Here is a 22631-nt window from a genome sequence, read left to right on the forward strand (position 1 = left end):
ATGGTAATCAGAAAATACTACTTAGGAACACTGATATAAAGTTCAGAGGTACACACGCTTCCTAATAATGAAATTGAGGGATTTCACTGTCAGCTGATATAATTCCTCTGCCAGTAAAACTACTTAAAGCCCCGTTAACAAAAAGCAAAACCACACTAATGTGAGCAAAACACAAGACGTGTCATGGACCCTATAATCCTACACTTTGCAAGAAAGCAGGCTATGACTTATAATACATAGCTCTCAAGTCTGACTTGAAAGAGATCTTTGGAGGCTGGTTCTGAAGGAAAGAATAGTTCAATTATTAAATTAATATTGTTTTCACATGTCTGACCTTTTACAAACCTGTGGCAAAGTTTGGATTCATGTTTGTATTGAGAGTTTTGTTGGAACCAGAAGTGGGATTACAAAACCAGTAGATTTTTAGCTGTAATCTTTTGCCACTGAATACACTGGGGATGGAAAGAGCTGTAATAAATAGCACAGAATGTTCCAAAGGCTGGTAGAGATGAAAAATGTTGTTTGTTTTGGGTTTTTTTTTCCTCCTGCTTGGACTAAGCTTTGTAAGCACAGACAAAAATGTGAGCAAGTCGCAGCTGATTCAGATATAAGTAGATTTCAGCTCCAAACTGAAATGCAAGGGGGTTTTGTTAAATGCTTTATCCACCTTTATTCACAATTCTGAAGCAAAGGCAACTTCCTTTCTGTAACTGAAGCCATGGGAACAGATCACAGTAGGACAGATAGTATACAGAGCTAAGATGCAGTTTGATAATTTTCACATAAAATACTTTAAATTTTAATATTGAAGAAAAAATATTTAAAAATTTCCTGGAAAAGAGTTTTGAGAGCTCCATGGGTAACTCCATGCTGAGAAAGAGGGGGAGACATCACCAATTGTCCTGCATCAGCACTTTCAGATATGTGCAGGAGGCCAAGTCTTCAACACTTGGAAGTTATCTCCAGCTCTAGGACTCTGTCGCTCCCATTTTCATTACCTGATAGTGGTGTCTGAGATGCCACAGATTTCCCAAGTCTCTTCAAAGAGGCTTAAGAAATAAATTCACCAGTGCTTGTCTCAAAGACTTAGGCAGATTGACAATAAAGAGTGCCCCATGCTGCAATAATAGTGATTTTTTAAAAAAAATCTTATATATATATATGTAAAAATTATATACATATATAAATAAAAACTCCATTAATGAGATAAAACTTGGATTATGTATTGCTTCCTCTGCTTTGCAGTAGTGTTTCTAAAGCATAAACTCTAACTAGAAGATTAGAGGAGTTATGGAAAACCTGACCTTTCAGTTGAAAAAAATCCACTGGCTTATTTTAGAAATTATTTAACTGGCAGTTGCTACACTTGGCCTTTTATCTGTTCCACAGCATAAGCTCTGACAGTCTAACACACTCTTTCTTTCTCTCACTGCTGGCCAGTTCAAAGTGTGCATTTTCCAGTGACTATGTAACTCTGTTTTGGACTGATGTCATGGCTGCCACTCCAGCAGACCCATTAAAAATATAAAACACACACATCTAGAACTTAAGCTGTTATCCAAACCAGAAACGTGATTGCAGAAGCAAGCTACACCACCTTATAAATGGGTTTTGTTGTACAGCATCTGTTTTACTGAGAAATGCTGTAGATTCTTAACAACTAAAAGCACAGACAGTTTAAGAGTATTTAAACTCCAGAAAAACAACACTGTGCAGCATTACAAGAATACCAGATTCCCCCCCAGACTTTCTCTGATTGCAGCTGTAGCCATAAAAACATAATAAATTGATGCAACAGTAATACTTAGCAAAAGTACTATTCTACCGACATTCTATCATGCGGGTCTGTTTTAATTCACTGTAACGCAAGATTAAAGAGTGACAAGGCTGCTGCTTGAAAAAAGCTTAATAAGGCATCAAACTAGGACTAAAATACAGAAGAAAATTCAGTGTTCCTTCAAAATGGAATCTCTTAGGGAATGTTGCACAAAAGGGGAAGAAAGATTAGAAGCTTTTAAAAAGTGTACTTGATGATGCTGGTCAGAAGACAAGTTGCCAAAACCCCATTTTCCTGCACAAAAAACTCCTTTCACAGCACATACATATTTGAGAAGAGATGGACAGAAATAATTCAAAGGCATGCTTTGGCAAATGCTTGATGAATATGCTTCCTTTCCTCTTAACTTAAAAAAACATGCCATAGACACGAGGTTCTGCACTTTGTCATAGCAAGGCCAGGGAACAGATAAATACAGAAGAGCTTTACTTTAGATTTATGAATCAGAAGATTAGTAGAATTTCTAAAAAAGAAGATATGTGGTACTAAAACTCTCGGCAAGAAGCAATTGCTAAGAATTCTAGAAAAAACATTTATTAAGGCTATTTCTGTCAATGGTCTTGCCCAAATATACACAGGCCTACACAAGTGTGCTTTGAACTCAGGTGATGCTAGCTAATTAATGTAGCTGCTATAGTGGAAGAGTCACCAGGGTTAACGAGTTATCTAGTTTTCCTCAGAACGCAGAGTACACCAGCTCAAGCAAAAGCACATGACAGGTTAAAGAAAAATACACCATTCGCTACCGATCCACAGAGGCGTTAACGGATGCTGATGAAGAACTACAAATTCTCAAGCCTGACAATGAAAAGCTGTCTGAGTCAAAGACAGAAAATGCATCAGCGGTTCATCATTTCTGAACTGTTCATGGTTAGGTAGTGGCTAGTAATGATGAAAATCATGACAAGAAAACAAAAGCCAAAAAAATTACATTTTCATACGGAAATATTTCATGGTGTCATTAGCTAAGTCAACACATGATATCTGGGACACCTGGACATGGACAGCTAACAGGTCAGAATGGACTGCTGATGGATCTTTAATGCAGATAGTTTGTTAAATATATTAATCAAGGAATTCTAATGAGCAATCAAAAGGAACAGAGATCTTGAAAAAACTACGTATCAACTCATCTTTGGTTTTGTTAACACAAATTTTAAATATTTATGGCTGACTTGTATTGTATAAACAAAGCAACCTTTCCCTAAGACAACTTTCTGAAAAAAGTTTTTTTCAAAAAAGGTTCGAAACACACCAATGCTAATTTACCTAGGAGTAGGAGCTTCCCATATACTTTCTCTTCCTATCCATCTCAAACACGTTAGGCAAAAATAATAGTCAAGTCAGGAGTGAAAATTTTTCTTTCGCTACAGCCACTTACAGAAACAATCCCCTTTAAACTACTGTAATGATGTACACAACAGTAGCAGAGTAGTCAGAAGATATCCTAGACAGCAGAAGTGAAGGTACTAGCAAGCACAGATGATTTGCTGCCTCTGGTTGTATCTATCTTTGGAGACAGATGGACTAGTATAATACTTTCTTAGATGTAGCTTCTTAGGAGCACACCTACTTGTGATGCCAACTATATACATCACACACCTGAACGATGTTTAAGAAAAGAAGACAGTAACCCAGGTAATAACTTTGTTGACTCCAGGTGTCAACAAAGTCCCACTTGAAGAAAAGTTTCATGGCACCGATATCCATAAGGGAAGGAGGAAAGCTTCAGAGAGGTCCAGAGAACTGTTTAAATTATAGAGCTCACTTTTCTGAATTAGTGCCAGTAAGTGCATTAAGCTGAGAACATTCCAACGCCATAATGCAAACTACATAACATGCTACTTCATTTTCCTTCAGCCTCCCATCTCCTTTTCCTCCATGGTCACTAAAGCTTGCTTTCAGATACTTAGGGTTGAAGTATTTCCTTTTCCTTGCTTTGGTCACTTCCTGGAGAAAAACTACACCAAAGTACAAAGCCGGTGACCTGGCACAGGCAGAACACACACAAATCAAAGTGATCTAATTATACTTTTAAAGCAACACATTTCAAAGCAAGGATATCCTAAAACTGTGATGACTGCCTTTACACTGTAGTTTATTTCATCATCCTAAAACTGTAATGACTTTTTTTTTTTTTTTTAAAGAAACCTTCACACAGCAATTCTTAACAAATGTGCAAATATCACTGTGATTTTTCCTTCTGCTTTTGGGGATGGGTATTTTGTTTTGGCATGAATAATTTAACCTCTACAGTTCAGATGCCACAGTGCCTCGGAATTAAAAAAGTTTATTGATTAGCCTTCAATAATTAATCTTATTTCTGCATATTCTGAAAAAAGTATCTGTAAAGAATCAATAAACCAAACAAGAGGAAACTTCACTTTCCTCATGAAGAGGTTTACTACCTGGCTGACACATGCCAGTGACTAACACAGCATGACACTGACTGATAACATCACCTGACTTTTCCAGTTGTCTCTGTACAGGTACAGCTGGAGGACGTTGTTATTTGTCTCACTTACAAACTGAGTAGCTTCAGTGATTTTAGTAAATTAGGTGAAAGAACACCTCTGAAGCAGGAATTCTGAGTAACCCTTAAAGTTCAGGCACAGTTTGAGCTGAAATTATCATGTGCATCACATGACAAATTCCATCCTTAATCCTATTAACCAGGGAACATCCAACATTTTGTGCAATAGAAAGGAGAGTGAGTGCTAAGACACTTCTAGAGGAGTGCCAAATAACAAAAATGAGGGAAGGTTTAGCCATCGGCCATGTTTATTTTGCCTTCCCGCTCTTGACAAATGCTGTTGTCATTTCTTCTCCAGATCAGTAGTAGACCTTCCAGCACTTCCAGCCAGCAAAGAATAAAGTGAAGTTACTGCTGGACTGTTATTTCTATTCAGGGGGTAAGTGCTGACCAGGTACGCTGGAGAGAGTTAGAGTACGATAAACACCTTACCGATTGCAAAGTTGCCCATTATATGTCACATATAACAAGATGGCTAGAGACTGGCGAGAACACTAACTGGATAATGCAGCCCATGGATCTTTGTTATCTTTGTTAACTTACCAGCTGTTCGTTATTAAAAAACGGACCCTAGAACACAAAGCTAAACCGTTCTGGTCCCATTAGCCAAAGGCACAAACACAGACAAGAGCCAAGATAGTACAGATTTTTTAGAGATTAAGCTCAAACGATCAGATAGATGACTGGTTTTCAGTATTCTTTTTTTAGAGCAGTACTAGCTAAGTTTGCAAGAAACGACAACCAAATAAAACAGAAAACTGAAAAGAATCTACTGTGGAGTCAAGGAGATTTATTCCATCAGCATTCAGCATCTCTCAACTACCAATTATATTTTGTATTCTGTATTTTATTTTGAGAGCTTTGAATCAAGAAGAATTTAAATATCAGCTAAAATGATCATTCTTAAAGGCCAAATAAGACACATCTATTTTCATTTATTTTTAATAAATGTCTCAGGAATACAAAACAAAGCTATTCTTTTAGGTATCTAATACTTAAGTGTCCTTTTTAAAATGCCACATTTTCAGAAAGCAGTGTAGGGGATTAAGAGAAAATAATCCCACTACTGACCAAAGCCAGATGGAAGCAAGAATGCAAAATATTTGTGTTAAGAGCATTTTGATGGAAAATCCCAAACCTCTTTACAAAAAATAAGACATTTAGTGCTCACACATGGAGTCTGTGAACTGCAAAGATTATCTAAATAGTTTAGTGAAGAGCACTGCAACATGAAAAAAGCAACATCACGAGGATGGCAGTGCAGTATACTGTGTTGCTCCTCCTGAAATTTCTATACTTTCTCTTCTGTGTGTTTGCTTGCAAGCATATTCCATAAAACTGCCTTTACAACTGAACTAGTCTGAAGTTTGCAATGTACAAATTACTTTTGTTTTCAATTTGCCTCCTGAATACATTTATTCTAGCATTACTGCTGTTATTCTGCAGGTGCAAATCCAGTTGAGAGGATTCCAGTTACTCCCATCCCCACCTTTTATGGCGTCATCTCCAGTATCAACCCCAGTTGTACGTCACAATTTACAACGCTAACTGCTGTATAGTGCAGTGAAGTCAAAAGAGCTACGTGGGGGGGTTCAACAATATTTAAGAGTACCAAACCCCTACACCAAATTGAACACAAAAGAGCCAAAAATTAAGATTTATATCTGTATTTGTAATCTTAAATTTTAAAGCCTGGTTCTCAAAATAGGTGGATCATGTATATTTCCTAGTGAAGACAGGTGGTTGTGACCAAACTCAGAATTGGCAAGTGTCACTTGATATGGCATTACATTAAGTGCTTGGAAGATGCTGGCTTTGCCCTGTTCAGTACAGGAAGGTATTCTGTATGGGTCTGGATTATGCAAAATAAGCACACATCTTTGTTTTCTAAAAATATTCTAATGTTCTAATAAAAATATTCTGATTTTCAAATAAGACCTCAGAAAAAAATAGACAACAATCAAATTCCCCCCCTACTGTTACAGTCACTAATGCAAATACCTATTTTGTGGCATAGCTAAAACATCAGGACACCTCCTTGAGTAGGAATACAAGTCTTCTCTTTTTCCTACTAAAAGCCCATATATTATTTTGATTAATAATGTGTCACAGATTTGCTTGGCTGGTCTAACAACATGATGGAACACTTTTTCCGCTATAACTAGAAAAAAGTTATTCCTATTCAGCAGATGAATTATGACTTTGCTTTCCTCTAAAGAATTGGCTTTGAAATGGGTTTAGGCAATACCTTAAAAATAACGAGGGCTGGATACTTCTTTTACTCTCTGGGAGCGTCAGTTCTACTAGACATCACTCTGAGTAAATGCTGAAAACAGAATCAGGCTTTAAGATGCTCAAAATAACTACAGCTAAAATATTAATGAACAGTTTATATGCCCAAGTAATCTACATGCATAATACTGGTAAACTACAAGTTTCACCACTCAGAGAAGGTGGGATATGTAATGACTGATGTAGGTAAGAAATACATTTACAGAATACATGTTGTTAAAGTATATACGTTAACCAGTGTAGCTGTAGGCTCCCAATGTACATCCATGTCAAAATTTTACCTGCAAGTTAAACCCAGCAGTCTGATGTTTCTTTATTCAGTTCACAAATAGTTCATTATGACTCACAAAATAACAAAAGGAACACAACAGATTCTCTGCTAGAGAACTACCAACTACTGAATGCCATTCTTGTTTAACAGCTACTGTATCTCTTTCACCTCAGAAGGACTTCATGTAGGAAATGCAGAGTAATGCACACCTAGGAGGAGCTAGTTTATTTAGGATGAGATACAGACTTTGCCCTTCTCCTACCTAAATACCATACGCTTTAAAGTTTGAATATTTTGGCACTTATGTTTCAGTACAGAACAAGAAGTGATATACATCTCCAAGCAAAAGGATTTGTCTTGGAGAAGTAATCCTTTTGAGTCTCAGCTGTATTCCTAAAGGCTGAATGGAAACGCACACAATTCAGGCTTCTCCATAGGTTTTGGCTGGTGCTTCAGATTTTAGGGGATTTTTACTTTTCTTAAAATTAAATCCATAGTCTCAAGACTCTTGACTACACAATGTCTGTAGACTCCCCTCAAATTTCCTAAAATCAAGAACACTATTGTGTGGAGAGGACTAGAAGGAATTCATTCAGGTTTTATGGAAGACTGTCTTGAAGACCTCTTGCTTGGCCAGTTAGTAATTAGTATTTTATTTCCTTTAAAAAAAAAAGTCACATTCTGGAAAGCGGATCCTGTGTTTGCCAGGGGACAGGCCTAAAAGAAAAGTTAAGCCTTTAGGCAAAGGGCAAGTTATTCCTAACATTCTCCTTCCTTATGGTAAGGTCTCCTGGAAATAAAGAGCACAGCTGGCAATGAGTTGAAGGGCACTGTGATTTCATGAAAGGGAGGCAGAATACTAAGTCTTTCATTCAAAACGAAAATGCCACTATTTTGTTCTCTATTAACTGACCAACATAAATCTTACTTAACAGCTGGGTATGACTTATTAGGTTCCAGCCACTCTTTTGTATGCCAAAGCATCTTCCAGAGTGTGGGGAGGATGACTTAGGAGCTGACTTTATGTAAACTCATTCAATCAGGGCTGTCCGCTAAATCCAAAAACAGGAGCTGGCACAAAGAAAGTAGAGGAATGGATTTTGAAACCATGTAAATAGATAAAGGTGAACTAATAAACAATGGGGAACAGTATGATCTGATGCAGGTTCCCTAATATATATCACAGGTGTACTCTTCCTAAAGCTGAAATACCCCTGCACCTGCTATGGTCACTATTTATTGAACAGCTATCAGTATCTACACAGTGTATATTTAAACATATATCCTATTGCTGTACATAAATTATAACTTCCTTGCACTCACGTTCTGAGAGCTAATGTATTAAACACCAGTGTGTAACATAAGGTGCTCAACAGTTAGCTCAGTGGAAAAAGTGATAAAATTGTTCCTCTGCCTGCTTGTCCTTCAGCCCGCTGCCAGAGCACGGGGCAGCTGCCAAGCGGGAGTGCAGAGCAGTCACAGAAGTTGATCATATTCTACAGCTCCTGTAAGGGTCACAGGAGACTGTCTCAGAGAAAGCTGTAGGTGAGCAAAAACAAGGTCACACGCTCTTGACAGTTGCAGAGCAGTTAAACTAGCATCCATCCCTCTGAGGTTCCCTGCTTTAGCAACTCCATACCTTTAACAGTTTGAACAGGAACCAGGATTTCTAAGGCCAACCCAGACAAAAAAACAAAACAAAACAAACAAACAAACAAGAAAACAAACAAACAACAACAACAACAAAAAAACAAACAAAAAAACCCAGAAAGCTGCGCAGAAGTTATTCTTCTACCTCCTTTCTGTCTTCATTCATTTTCAGACATTTCACATTAGTCCTCCTAGCCAAAGAGTGTCCAGCACTTTCCTTCCCTCCTCCTGTCTCCCTCATTTAGGCTTTGTAACAAATTTAGACCACATAAAACTGTCTTTTGATTTTTCTTTTCATTTTTTTTTTGCCTTGGCAAACAAGAAAATGCTGTTGCCAAGGTTCAGGCAAACGGTCTTCTCTGTCAATATTAACCTAGTTACTTGAGAGAATATGCCTTACCAACATCATGCCTGCTCTTAGTTTTAGTTTCAACAACACATTTTAAACTAAATGTATGCATTTAAACTGAGTAACTTGAGAAGGAAACGTTACTTAAGAAAATGCAAGTATTACCATGTCCTCCCCAGGACCAGTTAGTTCTCTTAGCTACAGCTGTACACAACTGTTCATCGCAGTCACCTAATGGTCCATCACTTCCAGCTCCTACAGACAATCACCATTTCCCCAGACTGTTCTCGTATGCCTGTACCAACAATAATTGTTTCTATCTACATGACAGAAATATGCATTATTTGACTTCTACCTTTTGATGCAGAGATCCAGAATATCCTGCATCTGTAACCTGTCGTTCTCCTCATTAATCATGATGCCAGTCTCTGCTATCTGCAAACTTTGGTAATATGCACTATAGGCATTATTAAACAACCTGTCTTTGCCTCCTCTTGCCAGATCTATCCGCTGCAAGAGAATGCTTCAGTTCTGGCACTGTCATCAGGACTTCCCCAGCTCTGGGGCAGTGTGTAAGTACAGCCACATTCAGCAAGTCAGCATAGCGTGCTTCAGCATTTATGAAAGTTGCTCTCAAAGAATAGAAGGGCCTCAGTATCACATATAAAATGACATGGAAAATATATCTGTTAAGATAGATGTGCCATGAGACAGTAACATTAGTCCCAAGCAAAATAGGCCAAATGAATTCTAGATAAAAATCTAACTTAATACAAGACTGAGTTTCACATGAAAAAATTTGAACTGAGTAACAATTAAAAATGCTCATCACACGCCACTTTTACATCAGAATTGAAGATGCTATTATCAAGTTCACTTATAGTTTGATCTGCACACTTTAAAACTTGTTTCACATGCTTAGTAGCCCACTTTTTACGTAAACTTCTCTGTTTGAATTACTAAGCCATTTTATAGATAAAATAAAACTGCATTCTTTTTCACGACATAATTCCCAGTCAAAACATTTCCAGCACTTCCATTTCTAATGGAGTGACCTAATGAAGGCATCTGAAAACAGCCTCAGGAAAAAAGGGCTGGTATCCTCCCAGTCTGCATGACACTGCCAGTGGCAAGGTCCTTTCCTAAAAAGGATTATCACCAAGCTCTCCCTCAGGTAGTTCCACTTTACGCTGTGTAAGTTGCATCATCCACAGGCAGTATAGAAATAAACCTCTGTAAACCTCCTTCTCTTCTCCCATTCAGGATAAACAGTACCTACACCATAAGTAATTTGTCCGTTTTGATGGAACTGTGGCATGGTTGCATGCGGTTCTGTGATTATTCAGTGCAAACCGAAAAGTGAGATGTTCATACTCCATGCTGTAGTAAGATTGCTAGTGAAAAACCTTTGGAAGGGATACAAAGACCCTGATAAAAAGAGGCCTGCCTTTGCTGCCAGGAACTTCCTCATTTTGTTATCTGTGAAAGATTAGGCTGGCAATTTCCACTGTTTCATTTAAAAGTTCTCTTTTTTCAGACTATATGTAACTTTATGGCTAACGGTGAAAACTAGGAACTCTGATTTCACCCGCACAGCACGGGCAGTTGGCAGTATAGTATCTCTTTAACTGTCTCCACAGATTGCCAAAATTCTGAGCCAGTTACCATCCCTAGAAAAAAAGTCAAACGAAAGTAATTCAGTTTCACACCGTTCTAGTCCTTTGTACTGCTGATTCTCCACCCCAAGTACAAACTGCTTCTTGGTGTGCTGATGACATTCCATAAATATCTTCTCTGTATCTTGACCTTAGTCTTCTCAGATCAAGACATTCCTTGTTGTTAAGTCTTGAAAGTTTCAACCTAGGGCCTGCCTTTTCAGGCTGTAATTATAGTTTACAACATTCAGCTTTGAACATCTGTCTTTCCCTCTTTTCCAAAAGCCTCACCTTTTTCCCCCAAATGTACTGTTCTGCTCAGGATCTTCTAAGAATTCCTGGCGTACTTAATGAGTCAGAAAGCTGTAAAATCACATTGAGATTTGTTCCCTCACTTATATGCTCTGTTCACCTATTGCCTTTTCAATATTGCCAAAAGACTGTTGATATTTCTATCTTCACACTGTGTTGCTTCTCTGTCTTGACTCTCCCCCTATTTTTCATACATTGCTTCGTTTGCTGCTGGAAAACTCAGCTGTCCTCTAGCTTTCAAAATCACAGTGAGACAAAAAACTAATCTATTCAACAAAAGTTTTCCCTCTTGTCCTTGATGAGAGGAGGTTCTTCTTCATCCTTCTGTACCTAACATTAACATGCCTCTTAGGAATCTAGCATAAAATATTAAATACATTTGAAGGAAATGCTTCATAGATACCAAAAGCTATTTTTCAGCTTGAAGTTTTGAAGCAAAATTATTATTACATATGCATCCACAAACAAGAAAGGAAATTAAAGCTTTAGTGATTTTTTTTTTCAAGATTATTCCATTTTAGTTTCAGGTGACTCTGTTTTTGACATCTGGACAATCTGGGTCAAAGCAGCTCTGTACTGGAAGCCTGAGTAATCCAAAGTGTGACAAAATAAGTATAAACCTTATTTATTTCCTTTGGACTTCCAAGGCAGCAAACAGGCTAGCTTGCAATTGAAGTGTAGATAGTGTGTTTCAGAGAGAAATATTTTTGTTGATTTCAGTCCATATCAAACAGAGGGGTTCGTTACAGAACTTTCATGTTTATTCCATTTTATTTTGGCTTATGTTTCAGTTTCTTCCACATACCTATAAATCAAACGCTACTCCTCCTGCACACACCCATAACAGACTTACCACCACAATATGGGGAACAAGAGGGTGAGAAATCTTTCCTATGGCATCAACACACGTACCCAAAAAAAGAGAACAAGAAGGACAATTATCCAACTAGCCAGTTTGTGCCAGGTACCTGCCTACCCTACACAACTAGCAAGGTCTGCCAGTGTGATGGAAACAAAAACGCTTCTTGTTACATTATAAGAGTGACACTCAGAAATTGCCCTTCATTGCTAACATTCAATCAGCTTCAAGTAACAGCAAATAGGAAGAACCTGCAGCATTGCCCATGGGAATAGTTTAGAAATACAGTAGTACTACAGTTCTTTTCCTTGTGGGCTCTTAGTAATAAATAGCAGCATCCAAGTAAAAGTAAACTGTATGAAATTTCACTCAAACCATTTAATATGATATTCTCTTACACCATTTGCCTTTTTTTAAATCTAAATTGAAAACTTGTAATCCACATAGTTAACAGTTGGTTACTTCTGTGGGCCTGAAGCACACCCATTCAAACAAAATGCAGGTGTAAGGAAATTTCAGCATTTGCCATAAGGCTGACAGAAGCCTGGCTTTCTAGATTTGTACAGGAAACCTTTGTTGTATTTGGCAGCCACTCTTTTGTGGAGCTCTCAGGATATTTTTTTTTTTCTGTCTACAGACATAATTTCTCAATAGAGGAAGAAAATTTAGCCAAAAAAGTCAGTTGCAGATACCTCTGCTATTTTGCTTTGACAACCTTGATTATTTTGGATATTTCAAAAGCTACACGTCCTCTAGGACAAGATGATTTAACACTGCAAACTAACCTTCAGTCCTGCTCCTCAGACCTGATACTTACTTAAGAGCACAGATTCCACAGAAGCCATCATGTGGCTAACAAACAACACATTTTATACAGAAACTGAGTACTTACAAACTCTCTGCCTTGCTAGCAGAGTACTTTAGTCTCTGCTAGCCAAGTACTTTAGTTCCTCCTATACCATCATGTAAGAGACTAAACATTTCCGATGCCTTTTTCTCCTCCACACAGAAGGGACTGGAAGCACTGCAGTAACAATATACCTAGTCTCTGGGGGAAGGGAGGGCCTCAATTGCTCAACAGCTAGTCTGCTGGCTGACCAAAGAGAAGATTTTAATGGCTCTGGCAGGAGCTCTGTCTGGCCTTTCACAGCCAGTAACCATGAGCTCTCCTAAATGATGACAGCTGCAAGTCTTAGCGAAGAGCAGAGGCAAAATATTTATCTACAAATGTCAAATATAATCTTATTTAATCATCTTTGAAATAGGAAATACCTGCATAATATGTCAATACAACTGATAAAAGTAGGCCAATGGCAGAATCTTACTCTAATTAAAAGACTATAGCTACCTAGACACCTATTAAACAGCAGGACACACTATCCTTGAGTTTATGGAATGTGTTGGGGATGTTTTTGTTCAGAGACAGAGGAATTTGCTAGGGAGTACCAGTTTCTTTACCTCTGATATTGATCAAGAAACTATTCAAAAAACTGAAATTTGGAAGAAAATAATTTGGAAATGAAAAAGTTTAGTATTCTAAGCAGGAAAGGTGTGGCAGTAGCACAGGAAAGACAATGGGCTTCAGAAAAAATAAACACATTTAACAGTTTTATTGCCATTTACAAGCAGAATAGCACTAAAGACAATGCAAAGCCTACTATGGCTCTTGAAGTAAAACTACACAGAACGTATCACAAGAATTTATAGGAATGACTTTCAAAGAGGGTGGAATAAAAGTTGAAGTAGTAAGGTCAAACTGAAGTCTGCCATGGAAGCCATAATAGCTTGAGGTTGTATTAATTTATGCAGAGCAAGCCACGAATTAAATACATAGTCAAGATAGGAGAATGCACGGAAATGAAAGAAAAACAGAAATGGAACCAGCACAAACAAGCAAATAATTCCAATTAAAAATTTGGGAGGGAAAGGATTTAGAGGAACAGGTGTCTCAGGAAGATTCTCTCTCACAGGAATAACATGTATGCAAAACCCAGGTAAATCAGATTAACATTAATTTTACCACAATGTCCAAAGAATTTTAATTGGCATAAACTGACCCAGATGTCCTAAAACAGTACAGCCTGAGGTGTTTATTCATAAAAACAAGACATTTTAGTCCAACAGAAAGAGAGCAAAATTCGATTAAGTATAATTTGGAACAGAAGGCTGACGTAGTGTTCATGAACACCAAGGTACCCCAAATAAATGCCTTCATTCCACAGTGTGTTTTCTCTCACCTCCATTTAACTAATTATAAATTGTATCAAATACCTGGTAAACTGCACCAGTTCTGTAACTCCTAAAAGTAGGTTTCTTTTACAGTGTTCTGGTCCAGATGGACCAGAAGCACGGTTTTTAGCCACCCCAGGTTCTTTCTGCAGGAGTACATTTGAAGGCTGTCATGAAATAGTCCAGAAGTTCATGCAAGTACTCATGCTGGGATCCTTCAATAAGACATGCCATCATTTGAAGGCAGCAAAGATGTTGCTACTTCTGCCTGCAAAAATATGGTGCTATACTTATTAGTTCATTGGAACAATACCTTCCTGCTAAGTCATGAAATCAGCTGGAGTTCATTACTATGAACTTGTTACTGTCAGTGCCCCGCGAGTACACTGTGTGGATCAGGAGCACACCGTGCCAACACAACACACAGTTTCCAGAAAAAAAGGACCAATAAAAGCTACAAAACATCAGCAACACAAACGATAGCAACAATTGCTAAAGGCAATATGAACCTACACCCAAAGACAATCTTTGCTGCACCAGCTGCCAAGTTCTAGTAAACTTTGGGAAAGGGTATGTAAAGTATGTAATGCATTAATATGTGCGTACCATTTTATAAGATCCTTTAGTTAGAATTAGTGCCTATGAATTAAGATTGTGAAAAGAGCAGGCATGCAGCAGTACAACTGAGCAACTGTGTCTGGGTTAGGCAGAAGAGAATTTGGAGGGTGTCGTGCCTAAACCACACTTCACACATTCACATAACCTGCTACTTGCATGTAAGCTAGGAGATATTCTCCTGTTAATTTATGCTTATCAGTCCAACAGACTTTAAAATACAAAGCTATTCCATGATGACTGACTGTTGTTTCTAATAGCTGAAAAGCCCCCGTTCAGAATAGAGCAGTTTCAGGTGTTTATGTTGGTTTTCTCCTGCTACTTAAAGCAGCAGCATTTACTCAGAATAATAAAAACATTGTGCATAAAAAGACACCACACAACTCTGAAATAAACAGTAAATTTGGACTCACTCCCCCCTCCAACATCCTTCTTTCAGTAGAGATCATGGTAACAACCACTTGGCAACAAAACAGTTTTCCCTGCTATGAAGCTCAGTACAACTGTTCAAAAAACCCACTCCCCAGCTGCTGCAAGAGAAAAACCCAAACCCTACCAATAGGCATCTGGACTTGACCCTTGGAAATAACTTGGAAAATGAGTTTTACCTCAGTTTGAATATACTTATAAACTAGAGTTCTGCTGGCATTGTTTAAATCAGAGGAGCCCTGTAAATAGGAGAAGGTACATACCCTTCAGCAAGCATCAGCCCACGTGTATCAGACAGACGCCAAGGCATGAAAGAAACATCAGTGCAAAATGCAGGAAGAAAGCAGAGGACATATTTCTCATGAGAAATAGGTGTGTGAGCAGAAAAAGCAGGTAAACCCTACTAATTGCAATATCAGAAGAGGGGAAGTGGGTCATGACCCATTGTATTATATTACTTGAGACAGGACATTCACCACTTCTGAAGCATCACACCCATTGATCTTATCTATGAACCTTTGAGGCCTCTCTCAGAGTTCTCTCCCATTAAAGATAACCACCTCTCTTTAGGAATATTTTTAAAGGAATTAATGAAAATACTGAAAAAAAATAAGTCTATGCTTACTTTCTGAATTGCTTCTCAAAAAATAGTGCAGAAAGTTAATCCTGATGAACTAACGCAAAAAAGTACCATTTTTCTCCACGAGTTCCAAGTTTTTACAACGAGATTTTTCACAAAGACACTAAAAGCTGCACCAAGACCCCAGCCTCTTTGGCCTGCTTCCTCCCAGTCACTGGGCACGTAATCCAGTGCTGGGCCCTGTTCTTGCTGGTTTCAACAGGAACGGGATGGGATTTAAAAAACTGAGTGATTACCAGTAGTAGGGAAGTAACACAAGTCAGATGAAAAGAGAACAGTAAAGCTTACAATCTGGTGCTTTGTGGTTGGAAACGCTAAGAGCAAGAGAACACTGTTTGCACACAGTAATGCATAATTACAGCTGGTTTGTATCAGAGGCAAGGCCGTGAACATTTGTTAGACTACAAGCACAGAGTTTCTAAAAGACTGACAGTCTCTCCTTCTAATCCAGAATCTTTTTGTAAATATTGCAGTACTCACCTTCCCTAGCTGGACAAAGCTTGCCCTCCTTTGCTTGTCATAAGGAAAAAAAAAAGTCTTCACAGACATTATAGAACAGGAACCACTAGGGATTCAGCAGCTGCTTGAGGTAAATAAGCTCATGAGGCTCATTTGATCCCCACTCCTCTCAAACTGTATCCTTGCTTACTAACAGCCACTATTTAAAGAGAACAAAACCTCAAGGCAAGATCTTCACACAAAATAATATATTCTCCAAGTATGTCTGTCCTTTTATAGCAGATTCTCTGCACAGAACAGTTTCAGTTCAGAAAGAAGTTGAAGATGCAGGTTCTGCTTTGCTTACCCGGGTATCTTTGGAATACTCAACATCTGTTTAGGAAGCTAGAATTGCTCTGTTTTCATTTTTGTGGAAAGGAAAAAATGTCCAGCAGTAGCCAATGCCTCATCAATAAAGTAACTGAAAGTCATTTAGTGTCATGGCTGATTATGAAGGACTTATGCTCATTTATTTCAGAGCTTCTTTTCATTACCAGAATAGCGGAGAGGTGCCATTGCACCTCTGCATCTGGCTGGTAGTAATAAGCAGTTAGTAACAATGGGATTTGACTGGCATTGCCATCGCAGAAGTGTACAATACATAGTATCTATTTTTCAATGAGCAAAAATGAGCTGTAAAATGCATGCAGATTAATACTCTGGCTCCACTCTCTCTATTGGGTCAATCTAGAAGACACTCCTGGCAGTTTAGTAACCATGCACTTGCTTGCCCAGATGAAGCCCTGACTCTTCTATGATTGCATTGGTATAAGGCACATACAGATGCATAAAATGCAGATGATGCACAGCTTTTAAAAACTGCCATATGGGACAATACATACATAGGACCATATACATGTCCCATACATAGGCTAGAAGAGTATTCACAACCTGCATACAAAAGCACAGCTCTATTTGTATGGAGTTCAGTTGGTACAGCATCTCCACAGAATGTCTTTTCCAAAGGCAAAGGCACAATCCAGTGAATGGAGAAAAGGTCTCGGATCAAGCACATCCGCACCACCATGAGGCGAGTGCCTGCTGGCCTTTTACGTTACAGTTTTTTCTATTTCCATAAAAGGAAGAGATTATTAACTACTAGAAATGGCCAGAAAACAAAGCCTATCCCCTTTTTTCCCATTAAAAAAAAAAAATAAAAAATCCAGAGATTCATGAAATGGGAAGAAATTTCACTGAAATCCATGTTGGCAGATTCAAACCTGAATTCTCCATTCTGTTTACTTGCAAGGCTTCTCACTGTGTCATTACCTCCCTACTAGGTAGCTGATATCTCCTTATCATAAAATGTTGGTAACAAAAATTCCAACCAGCTCTATTGACAAACTAACTATAGTTCACAAATTTGAGTACTTACTGGCCAATATTTTCAAGATACTTAAAGAACTTATAAAATCAAACTATCATGGGATGATGTTATAATTGAGAACTCTGTAGTATTAAATATTCTTATAACCTCTGAAAGAAAACAGTACATTCAAAATTAACTATTTAAAATTAAACTGAAAGTATACTAATTACTCTGTTTCACAATTTACCAGAGACCAAAGCATACAAACAGATGAAACAATTTAAAAGGCCAACTTCAGACTCGCTATCAAAATGCAAATTTCCATTTATAAAGCCTGCCTCTACTCAATCTTGCCATATGCTAACTTAGTCCCTCAATTTAGAGATGTCTCAAAACAAAACTTCTGTGAAAAAATGATTAGTTTAAATGACTTACATATGTTTTAAATAAAAAATACTAGCTAAAATAGTTCCATTACGATGTTCTGCACCAGGAGGTGCTGGTCCATTATGATCTCAGTAAGAAAGGTTCTCAGACTTTGTAAGGTATCGTTTACAAAGCTATTTTTAAGGGCTAACACTATAAAGAGAGAATAGTATAGATAATCTTAAATCCCTCTAGATGGTGGGAACCCCTGAACATGTGGCATCAAACAGGCCTCCGGTCCACGGGCAGCGTGCTGGGCAAGCCCCCTCCACAGAAGAGATTCTGCCCTTCCAGTCATGAAGATCCTACCACAGGATTTTCTTACAAGACAACCACTCTATTGGTCATTTCCACTGCCGAACAGAAGGGATGTTCACATGAGCACTTCTTGCTGCATTCCTAAAGGCAAGGCCACGCAGGTGGCATAACCACTGGTACTGAGTGGGAGCTGCCTGCCGGCTCCTCTGGTACAACGAGCTGGGTAAATTCATCCTGCAGCCAAGGCATTTGTGCCACACAAGACAGGCCCGAAGGCCAGGCTGCACAGGCAGCACAGTGCTGCACAGCACCAGCCTGGGCACGCTCAAGTTAATTGTGCCGTGAATCACTGACTCCTCGGTGCACAATGGTCTTCTGGTCAGGATCACTACTGCATATGGTAACAGTCATTAAGATGAGCCTTTACAGTTTAATTCTTCTTATGTTTTTTCCTTGTGATGAGATGATGATGTTTTCATGGTCTCATGCAAGATGCTATCATCTGTTGAACACTTGCTAAGGAAACAAAGGGAGTCACTATAGGTCACAGCCTTCCCTCTGACTGTAGCAGATGCAGTAGCAGACCACGAGCATGCTGTTTATGGCAAGAGTGGGTTGGAACAGAGATCTCTAAGGGACATCACAGCTCAAGCACGTTCCACTTTTCTGGTATACTGGGCTTTACATACCGAGTTCTTAATGTTGCAGTTGTTCTTCTAGCACACTCTAGTGTTCACAGCAGCTATGAATTGTTATTGTAACAGGGACATGATCTCATTAAAATCCACTCTTCCTCCCTAGGAAGAGCTGCTTTCCCAGCTTAAAAAAGAAAACTACTGATGTGCTCCACTGTAGGAGCTTCCCATAACAGCATGTGTCCCCATGGCATACTCAGTCGCAATCTCTGTCATGTTAAATTTTCTTTCAGTAAATAAATGAGATGCTAGTTTTCATGTACCACAGAAAGGAAAACAATGTAATTTCCCTTCAAATAAATATATTCCCTGTCCTGGTTTTGGCTGGGATAGAGTTAATTTTCTTCCTAGTAGCTGGTTTTGGATTTGTGCTGTGTTTTGGATTTGTGCTGAAAACAGCATTGATAATACAGTGATGTTTTTGGTATTGCTGAGCAGTGCTTACACAGAGTTGAGGCCTTTTCTGCCTCTCACCCCAGCCCACCAGTGAGCAGGCTGGGGGTGCACAAGAAATTTGGAGGGGACATAGCCAGGACAGCTGACCCCAGCTGACCAAAGGGCTATTCCACACCATATGACGTCATGCTCAGCATATAAAGCTGGGGGAAGAAGAAGGGAGGGGGGGAATGTTTGGAGTGATGGCGTCTGTCTTCCCAAGTAACTGTTATGCATGATGGAGCCCTGCTTTCCTGGAGATGGCTGCACACCTGCCTGCCGATGGGAGGTAGTGAATGAATTCCTTGTTTTGCTTTGCTTGCACGTGCACCTTTTGCTTTGCCTATTAAACTGTCTTTATCTCAGCCCACGAGTTTTCTCACTTTTACCCTTCTGATTCTCTCCCCCATCCCACTGGAGGGGAGTGAGCAAGTGGCTGCGTGGGGCTTAGCTGCCAGCTGGGGTTAAACCACAACACACAGTCACACAGTGAATTCCAAATGCAAACAGATCTCTGGCCAATACATGGACCAGTCATTGCAATACATAAAAAAACCAAACAGTTGTAAAAATTACACCTTGTAGTACTTAAAATCACTTCTGAAAGAGTCACAAATTAATTCCTCCTAAATAACCATCAGGCTGAACGCACTAGAATTCTTGCTGAATCAAAACATTACTTTTGGAGAGACAAAGGCAAATTTCTTCAGACTTGCACAGACAAACATGAATTTTATACACTGGAAATGTACATTTAAACAAATAAATCAGAAAACCATGCAAAGCCCCCACTTCAACCAAATGAAAACAAACAACAGGTTACATTAGTTTTGCTCCTTAGTCACTTGAATACCACAAACCAGACACTTTCAGCATCTCCTACTACCTCAACCCCCCAAAACTGCTACAGGTAAGTTTTGGTTCTTTATATACCTGTGCACCAAGCCACATTTTCCCCACTTAAAAATACAGGTTATGACACTGAACTAAAAGGCTAAGTGCATTTAAAAAAACAAGAACAAAACTTTTTTTTTTTTTTAATTTTTTTTTTTTTAACCACACAGGACTGCTAGTAAATTTATGGCAACCATTTTAGCTTTGAATATAAAAATCTTTTACACTTTTCTAAAATGAAACTCTGGGAAAATATGATCAGTTGTTTCACGAAGTGAGAACCTGACCATAAGTGGTATACATAACCTTACATTCATTAAACATGAGACAAGGTTTTCAGGATCAAATTTCTTTATTCATAACATCATAGTAGAAAGACACTCAAATGGATGAAAAATATGTCAGTACAAAGTTTAAATAAAAAAAAAAAAAAGGTGTAGAAAAGGAACATATAGCATAGGGTAGGAGCAAAGATAGATAAAATAAACCATATGCCACCAGTACCAGTGCAGAACACTGTTCCCCCACAGCACAGTCACTGCTTTCAGCGCTGGGTTTCTCTGCTTCCAGCAGCACAAGTTAATTCATATTTTCCTTCCCACGCTTAAGCATTAGAACCCAGTAATCCAGCTACAATTAATGTGGTTTCAGTAGCAAAAGACCATTTGGTAGTTACAATATACGGGGTTTTTTTCATCTGTAGATGCACTGTCTAATTGTTCTAAGTAACGATGTCGAAAGATATTAGTAGTGCTATTCTAAACATGGAACATTACAGTGAATTGGATTGTATCACTATAGTAGACCTCATATTTATCCTCCTAGTTTGGGCGTAGTCTTGAGTTCTACATGGTTTATTATCGTCAAAGCTTATGACTGACTTCTTAAAATGATAAAATTAAATGTGCATTACACCAGTATAATAAAAACACATGCATTAAGATACACAAGGTATTTGCCTTTCTCCTTCACCAAGGAGAAAGTTAAACAGGCCAAGTTTCTGGGTTTTAACTAGGCTTCACCAGATTTAGCGTAGGCTTGGACTCAAGAGATAAGACGACTTTTCCCATTCACATAATTAATGTGGATTAAATTAAAGGGAGTATCTTCTCCTAGAGACCTTGCTTTTTCCCCCATGATAGAACTGTGGCTTTACTCAGGATCTGTGGCTCAGAACTCGGTCATGCCATACTGTCCCACACAGGAAGAACATAAGAGCGCGTCTGCCTTCACTTTCTAAAACGTTCACCACAATGACAGCAAGACACAGCTGTTAAGCTCAAAAACTGTACTTAGGCAGAACTTGTAAATTCTGCTCTCAGCTCCAGAAAGGGCATACTGTTTAATTGTTAAAGCATTGAGATTAGGAGCCAAGTTTCTGCATGTGGTATGCTCTCTCACACCCATACCCAGTTCCCTATAACCACAATACTCCAACGCATGTGCTACTCTCCCCAAACGATCCTCACTTAACCTCCAAACTAGAATTAAGTCAGCAATTACGAAAAGGACATAGCTTGGCCTACAGTAGGATGATCACAACTAGCCCTCCGGAATACACCTGTTGCTGTTGTTGTTATTTTAAGTGGGACTGTTTAAAAAGCAATTACAAGCATACCAGAGATTGTTTCAATAGTGTAGACAGCAGCCAAAAATACACAGCTGTGCAACAATTGTAACTACTGTGCTAAAGCAGAAGCGAAGGGCCCACAAGTCATAAATCATGCCTTATTCCAGACATTCAGATCTCTTCTGACAGTTTCCTTCAGACATGAGAACATTGTGTCCTCAGTAACGCTGCAAACTCACAATTCGTCCAAATGAGTGAATAACTGGGGTTTTAACAAAGCATGCCTATCTAGTTCTTCTGCTCAGCCTTTTCTGCCCACTTAAACAAGGGAATTATGTATTTTCCCCCTCAGATCATCATACCCGCGCAATTCCAGACCCAACCAGAGGGCTTTCCCTTGCAGTCGCCTGGCAGCCTGTGCAACCCCCGGTGGCATCGGTTCAGCAGCCACCCCCCAGGGACCAGAAAAGGCCTGCGTGCTTGGGTGACTTAGAGCGAACAAGAGGTGCCGCGCACCCGTAGGCGCCAGCCGGCCGATACCGCTAGAGCTGAGCGGTACCGCTGCTCTCGAGCTCCCTCCGTCCCTCCAGGGTGGGAATGGAGGAGAGTGGCCGGGGCCAGGGGAGGGCGAAGGGAAGTTTCTGCGGGAGGGCTGGACTCGGCAGACGGCCGGACTCTCCCCCACGGGCAGCGGTAGCACTGGCCCGGCTTCCCGCACTCACCGCCTCTGAGGGGAACGCCCGACGCAGCCGTTAACGGACGGCGGACCACCCTGAGGAGACGCACGAGCAGCCCGCCCTCAGCGCGTCATAGCCGAGGAGCCAACCAGCGCCGGCACGAGGCTGCCGCAGCCGCCATGTCGGCAGCGGGCGGAA

General features: G+C 39.3%; 1 long non-coding RNA gene across 1 annotated transcript in view; it reads right to left on the reverse strand.

Moving 5' to 3' along the window:
- The window catches only part of LOC148052296 (uncharacterized), a 47067-nt gene extending 24460 nt beyond the window's left edge, over positions 1–22607 (reverse strand). Inside the window, exon 1 of the long non-coding RNA XR_015699066.1 lies at positions 22479–22607. This is a non-coding gene — a long non-coding RNA (uncharacterized LOC148052296). The remainder of the gene's footprint in view (positions 1–22478) is intronic.
- Positions 22608–22631: the final 24 nt, after the last annotated feature.

The sequence above is a fragment of the Nipponia nippon genome, unplaced genomic scaffold (assembly GCF_047370975.1).
Source record: "Nipponia nippon isolate SJK-2023a ecotype South Korea unplaced genomic scaffold, ASM4737097v1 scaffold_5, whole genome shotgun sequence".
Lineage (NCBI taxonomy): Eukaryota > Metazoa > Chordata > Aves > Pelecaniformes > Threskiornithidae > Nipponia > Nipponia nippon.